This window comes from Hibiscus syriacus, unplaced genomic scaffold (genome assembly GCF_006381635.1).
Source record: "Hibiscus syriacus cultivar Baekdansim isolate YM2019G1 unplaced genomic scaffold, ASM638163v2 tig00110621_pilon, whole genome shotgun sequence".
Taxonomy (NCBI): Eukaryota; Viridiplantae; Streptophyta; class Magnoliopsida; order Malvales; family Malvaceae; genus Hibiscus; species Hibiscus syriacus.
The window spans coordinates 1,288,063-1,295,698 of NW_024062802.1; the positions used below are offsets into that span (position 1 = coordinate 1,288,063).

General features: G+C 32.2%; 1 pseudogene; it reads left to right on the forward strand.

The window, feature by feature from the left end:
- Positions 1 to 41: 41 nt before the first annotated feature.
- On the forward strand, positions 42 to 3,723 carry LOC120135884 (annotated as a pseudogene).
- The last annotated feature ends 3,913 nt before the right edge of the window (positions 3,724 to 7,636 follow it).

Here is a 7,636-nt window from a genome sequence, read left to right on the forward strand (position 1 = left end):
TGTATAGCCAGTGGAATTCCAAAGTTTGATATAAGAGATTAATGGAGAAGCTGGAAAATACGCTAAGAAACGCTCTCGCAAAACAGCCCGAGCTAACCGACTCACCACCAATAAACTATATTGACAAAAGGACAAGAAATTGCTGGAAATCTGCAAAGGAGTTGAGAAAATGAACATCATCCTCTCCATCACCTCTTCAATCCTTCTTTTGCTTTTTATATTTATGCATCATTGCTGATTCAAAGCCGTTTTAAACTTTTTAAACACGATTTAGCATCATCCTTATCCAGCATCATTCACCGCTTAATTACCTTTATATCCAAACAATTGTTGCAGAGGAGAGAATTAAAAGCGACACACAAAAGATACGGAAACGACGAGCTCCGCGTTGGCCAACCTGAGAGTGGCCTTCTGTTTGGCGGTTCTAATCTCGGTCTACGATGGTGTGGCGGCGGCGGGAGCTCACCAGTTTCCGGCGATGTTTGTGATCGGCGATTCGTTAGTGGATAACGGGAACAATAACGGCTTGCGTTCTTTGGCGAAATCAAATTTTCCTCCGTACGGTATTGATTTTCAAGGGGGTCCAACGGGGCGGTTCTGCAACGGAAAACCATCATAGATTTCCTCGGTACTAGGATGGCAAACGGGTACAATTTCGTGGATTTCGCACTGTATTCGTTTTAATTGGAGTGGGGATGGGTATAATTTTAGTGGGTGTGGATTTATAAAGTGGTAACCGTCGTGGGTGGTGGGCGGGTAATGAGTTTGAGACATTACCCGCCCCGCATTCGCCCGTCCCGCATCCGCCCGCCCCACATCCGCCTGCCCAACTAAATATTTATTAAATTTTAGACCATTATAAATTTAGGTGTAATTTTAGAGACTAATTTATAAATTTTAATATTGTATAATATGTAACATATAATTTAACCAAATATTAAGGATATTTAGTCTTTAATATGGTCTTTAATTAGGGAAATATTCGACTCTTTGATTAAACCCATAATCCCACTAACCACGTCACTTTCCATATTCTTTAGTCTATACTGTCCATCCAAACACAAATTAGCCGTACTATATGCATTAACATCAAAAGCAGCAGTTTCCATGTTCTTTAGCCCCTCAAAACTCATATTAGGCGCACTATGAGCATTAACATCGAAAGTAACTCAACAATCTAACTCTGCGACTACATGTTCTCTACAATCTGTCTCCATAACATTAGTAGAGTCAATCCTTTGACAAATTGAAGCATGCGTTGCTATCCCATCACGAACTGTCTGGGAACCAACTCCAACATCCCATTAGTTTGCTGTCAGGCGGGTCTAGATGGGTATGTCGCTAGTGGGTAGTGAGTGTGGGATGAATTTAAAAATGTACTCGCGTGGGCAGGTGTAGATTTGAAAATTTGTACCCATCATGGGTGGTGGACGGATGGTAGATTAAAAAATATTAGATGGGTATGAAGATGGGAGGAGATATCCGGACCCGACCCGCCCGTTTGCCATCCCTACTCGGTACTCAACTTTTCTCCAACTCTATCTAATCTCTCTTTTATATGTTTCAGCCATGTGCATGGTTTAGTATATTTTTTTGTTTGGAAGCTACGAAATTTTATTTCCACCTTGGTTGGTAGTTGGTACCGTGTTGATTAGTTTATGGATTTTAAATTTATCTTTACAGAGCCAAGGTTTATATAAGTTTGTAGATACAATTATATCTCGAAATTTTAACTCAGAATCGAATTATTATTACTAGAGTTAATTAGGATGTTTTTAAATTATACTTTTATTTTAAATCGATTCTTAAATTTTAAAATATTTTATATCAATCTTTAAATTATGATTTTCATTTTAATTATTTCTTAAATTTTAAAACGTTTTATATTGATCCTTAAATTATCAATATTATTCTATTTTGGTTCTTCTATTAATTTATCGTTAACTCTTAGAAAATTACAGATTTAGTCATTAAGAATTTAAAAAATAAATTATTCTTATAGAAGGTCGTGGTTTAATTCTCAAATTTTGAGAAACTATTAAAACTGACTACGAAATAATCAAAATAGAATGACAATAACAATTTGAATATCGTTATAGAATGTTTTTTAAGTTAAAATATTAATTTAAAGACTAATACAGAATATTTTAAAATTTATGTATACGATATATAAGTAAAAATGTCTGATATCAATGGCAGTAAGTGTTTTACCCATTGCTTAAATAAACTTTATACTTCAATTTTTTTAATTAATCATTTAATTTAATTTTTTAACATAAGTTTTTAATTTTTCTTTATATAATTATTAATATTAAATTTATTAATCAATTAATCTAAATCGAATATTATAAAAAAATTATAGTACAATCCTCTTGTTATTTGACCCTAAATAAAACTATTGGCTTCCTCTCCGATTACATGATTTTTCTCATATTGCAGGAGATTTGCTAGGTCTTCCACTTCTTCCGGCCTTCACCGAAACGTTCACCGGTGAAATAGACATTAACGCCGGAGTAAACTATGCTTCAGCCGCAGCTGGGATCCTTGAGGAAAGTGGACTAAATCTGGTAAAATCTAATATCTAATCAGTTTAGGGTTGAGTTTTCCTCCCCCCTTGACGAATGAACTGATGAAGCAGGGGGACAGGTTCAGCTGGAGTCAACAGGTTGAGAATTTCAAAAGCACATCGAACCAGCTTCAAAACCAAATGGAACAGGAGATGCTGAATCAACACTTGAGAAAATCTTTAGTTGTGATGAACATTGGCAGCAATGACTACATCAACAATTATCTCATGCCCTCTATTTATTCATCAAGCTCCACTTACACACCTGAAGCTTTTGCTAGTCTTCTAATAAATAAATATGCAGGTCAAATAATGGTAATGCATGCTGTCCAAAATTTAGACTTCACAACCTTGATTATTTAAGTGTCATATTTAAGGTTTAGGGTTTAGGGTTTAGGGTTTATAGATTGAGATTTAAGGTTTAGGCTTATAGTTTTAAGATTAAAGTTGACAAGGTTATAGAGTATAAATTTTACACAATTAGACATCTAATAAAACGTTAGTTTACCATTTATATAGGTTAAACTACATATTTAATTACCGAACTTTCGACGTTGTCTCATTTTTTTTTTAACGAACTATAAAAAAAATTGATTATAACATTAAACTTTTCACATCAATTTTTTAGTTATTAGGTCGTTAAATCATCAACGAGGTGATAACACAATTGTTTCTTTCCCCTTTTTCCAGGTTAGATAATGGTTGTTAATTTCTTTCATCTTGTTATAGTTTAATGATCAAAATGAGATAACACCTAAAGTTTAGTGACTAATGATGGAGTTTAACATTTATTTATTAATCTTTAAAAACTAAATTGCTATATGGTTAGGACTGTATCTGTGAAACTGGTTCACTTGTAGGAACTATACAAATCAGGCTGAGAAGTTTTGTCGGCGGGCATTGGACCACTCGGTTGCATTCCGAATCAGCTGGCCAAAGGCTTTGCGCCGCCGGGGAAAGTGTATAACAGCCGTGAACGACATGGTGCAAGTGTTCAACCGGCGGTTCAGGACTCTTGTTGATCAGTTGAACGCTAACTACACCAATAATGCCATTTTTGTTTATGGCAATTTACCTATGGAGCCTTCACCGACATACTAAGTAATCCCAAGACTTACGGTAAGAAACTTAAATTATTGTGGAAAACATCTGTTTAATAATTGGGTTATTTGTCTAATCTTACAAGTTAATTTAGATAGGATGTTTGAAATAGAGTTTTAACTGGGTAAAGTATATCAAAAGTCATTGAACTATGTTAAATGATCATTTTAGTCTTCAAACTTACAAAATTACAAAATAGTCATTGAATTTACTGAATTGCAAATAATAAGTGTAAATGTTTGATAAATTTAATAAAAATTATGTAATAGTCCGATAAAATTTAATGTCCATTTCATAATAGTTTAAATAAATTATTTTATAATAATTTATACCTCATCGGCGATGGTGTTAAATTAGTTCTTTATCCAAAAGTTGCGAATATAAAAACATCTTGATCTTCAACCTCTTCATCACCGCCAACAAGCTCTTACTCTGTTTGTTCTGGCAAATCAGCTCTGTTCCGTTGGCTGTTTTGGTCATCTTCACCATAGCCTGCACCTCTTTCCGGCTGCGCAACGTGCTGCTCGCTTGAGTCTTCATTGAACTCCTCCCACAGCACGTCCATTTTCCTGATCTCCCTCGTTCGCTTCGCTTTCCGACGAGTCTGAGATCGAGAAGCTCTTCCGTTGGAGGCTCGCCGCTTCTTCTTCGTATTCGGGACAGATCAAGGAAGATACGCGCCATAACGATTGTAAAGACGTGAATTGAGGCAAAGGATTGGTGATTTTGGGGAAGCTAAATCTTCGGTCACCATTAGGATCCCTCTTAGCGGTGGTGCTGATTTCTTCAATTAGAGTCGAGAGCGGTAGTGAGAAAAATATATACGTGTAGAAAGGAAATTAATTACGAAGTGAAACCAAATACGAGTCATTCCAGCTGACGCCGGATTGTTCGTAGTATAAATTGTTGGATAATACACATGATAGAAAAAAAAGGGGAAAATCTTATAATATGTCAAATAATTTTATTTCTATTTTAACTAAATATTAAAAGATCATTTAGATTTTTATGATAATAATTTATTTTATTTATTTATTTTTGGTTTAATAGGTGAGTCTATATGAATTTTTTTATATACAAGGATTTAAACTCGATATATGCTTAAATAATATTAAGCTACTTACCATTTAGATCAACTTATGCTAGTAATTTATTAATTTATTTTACTCTTATGAATAATAAGTTTTAACTCATTATTTTATTTATAAAATGTGCTTATATATATATATAGATATATATAATTTTCAAAAAGAACAATATTAAATAAATCTTTTTTTTAGTATACTATATTTGAAAGATTTTGTTAATTTTAAAGGAACATTCACTTTCAAAATTAATCTATCCGAATAATTTTTTTTCTAAAATAATAAATTTAATCATGACACAATAATTTTATCATAAATATTAGATTAGACTTTGAATTGATTAACGGATGAAGATATAATATTCAAATTAACTTTGAGTATGTCAAATGTGATTTGATTTAACCATGGTTATCAAAATCGGAGGACCGGCCGGTTCAATCGGTTCAACCGTGAACCGTGCCTGTCCGGTCCGGTTACCTCACAAAATCGGACTGGCAATGAACCGACTGAAACCCGGTAAAATCGGAGTGAACCGATTGAAAACCGGCAAAACCAGTTTGAACCGCTGGTTAACTTTTTTCTTTAAAAAAAATTAAACCAAACGACGTCGTTTGTTCAACGAGCCAAGTCAATTCGAGTATTGTTGAGCTCGACTCGAACTTGAAAACTTTAAAAGTAAGCTCAACTCGACTAAAAAACTCACGAGCTAAAAATTATCAAGTTCAACTCGAACTCGAAATATAATATTAAAACTTGAACTCAAAAGGCTCAACTCAAAAAAAATTAGAAGTTCGATTGAAGCCTAAAATTTGAGCTCAATTAAAGCGAAATAATAGTTCATCTGTGCTCACCAAAAGGCTCCATGATTTGAATGTCAAATTACCTCTATTATTTATAGAAGTAAGTTGAGACGATCTTATGTTTCTTAACCATGTGAGATTGTTTGTTCTCATATTTTACTCTTTAAACTTTTGGGATGCTCTTCTATGTTTCTTAGCCATTGTGATTGTTTTTTAAATTAAACCAATGATATCATTTGTTATGATTTTTTAAGCCCCAATTTTATTTTTTGATTATAGTTATATAGTTATATTTATTATTTAATATGTTTTACCTTAAATATTATATTGTAGTTGATTTGAATCATTTTGTTTCACTTGATTTTATGATTTTTAATTTTATATGTTACGACTTGTGATATTTTTATACATTTTAATATTGTAAACTTAAAAAAAGTGTTACATATATATTAATATTGTTTTGAATATTATGTAAAATTAAAAAAATGTTATTTTATATAAAATTCGGTTCAACATCGGTTGAACCCGATTGAACCAGTGAACCAGTACCTTCACCGGTTCAATGTCCGGTCCGGTTTTAAAAACATTGGATTTAACACATACTCATCCTTATATGAGACTAAATTTTGAATCCATTAAATGACTTTAACAATAAAAGATAATGTTGTTCTCTCTAAAAGTCGAGTTCGAACGGTTGCATCTGTAGAAGGTATATATTTGTTATTAATGATAAAAAAGAATTATGAATAAATACTTATATGAAATCTTATTAAAAAAATACTAATTTTTTACATTTGGTAAAGTAAGATAAACCAAATTATGAGAAATTAATGCATAAAAGCGATGGGGGCGTGGGCCAAAACTTTGAAGAATCATTTAAAACGATAAACGTGGTAGATTGATTTCATAAAGTTAGCCGTCCACCCTGCGTCGGCCATGCTCTTCGTTAATGGTGATTGGTGAATACTGAATACTTGTGTCGTCTCCAGTGGTGGACTAATTAAAACCCTCGACTATCTATTTCATTGATTTCAATAATTGCTTAATACTGAGATTTAATTTTTTTATAACTTTAAGGTTTTATGTTTAACTTTTATTATATATAATTTTTAATTTTATTTTAATTCAAATCTTGTTATGTGTGGAATTTTAACTTTAAGTCTTTCATTTATTGTTTCTAGTAAGATTTCATATTTAGCTTGAAGACGTATGAAGCATCTGGCGTCTTTAAGTTAATACCGTTCAATTCACCTTAGATGGGAAAATAATCCCCGAGGCAGCTTATATTGAGAATTATCTCAACCATTTTGCCGTTCATCTACTTGTAGCTAAACATTTATTCAATAATTATACCTCTCAGCTTTTGAAAATTAACTAAGTATGTTTTTGTTTTCACTGTTTCTACCTCTTCAAACTCTTATGTCTGCGCCGCACAAACCACGCGCAGACATTAGGCTTCGCAGACCGTTGTTTTTTAGAAAACAGAAGCTCTTCTAACGTCTGCGCAAGCTCTTCTTGGTGCATACATGGTTTTATGTCTTCAAATCTCTTCAAGAATAATTATAAAATATGTTATTTATTAAAATAATTTAAATAATTTATAAGTATTTATTTAAAATAAATTATTATAAAATAAATTATTATAAAATATGGATTGATTTATTTTAAAAAATTATTTTAAATAATTTATTAGTATGAATTGATTTATTTTAAAATATGGATTGATTTATTTTAAATAATTTATTATTGTAGTTGTATGGATTATTTAAATTTCAGTATTATAAATTTAAAATTTAAATCTCAGTATTGCAACTCTTTTAAGTTTAAAAATCAGTTTATTTATATTTCAGTTCATTTTAGCAGACGTTAAAAAACAAACATTCTTCTTCTTGCAGACTTTTGGTCCACCTCCTCTGCTGCTGCAGATGCCTGCAGATGTGGTCCGCAGACTACCTCCTCTGCTGCAGATGCCTGCAAATGTGGTCCGCAGACTGCAGACCTTTTACCTCTGCAAAAAAATACCACCTAATAAATGTATTGTCAGTTGCTTTTTTCATAGGTAGTCTCTCATAGTATAATTAAAG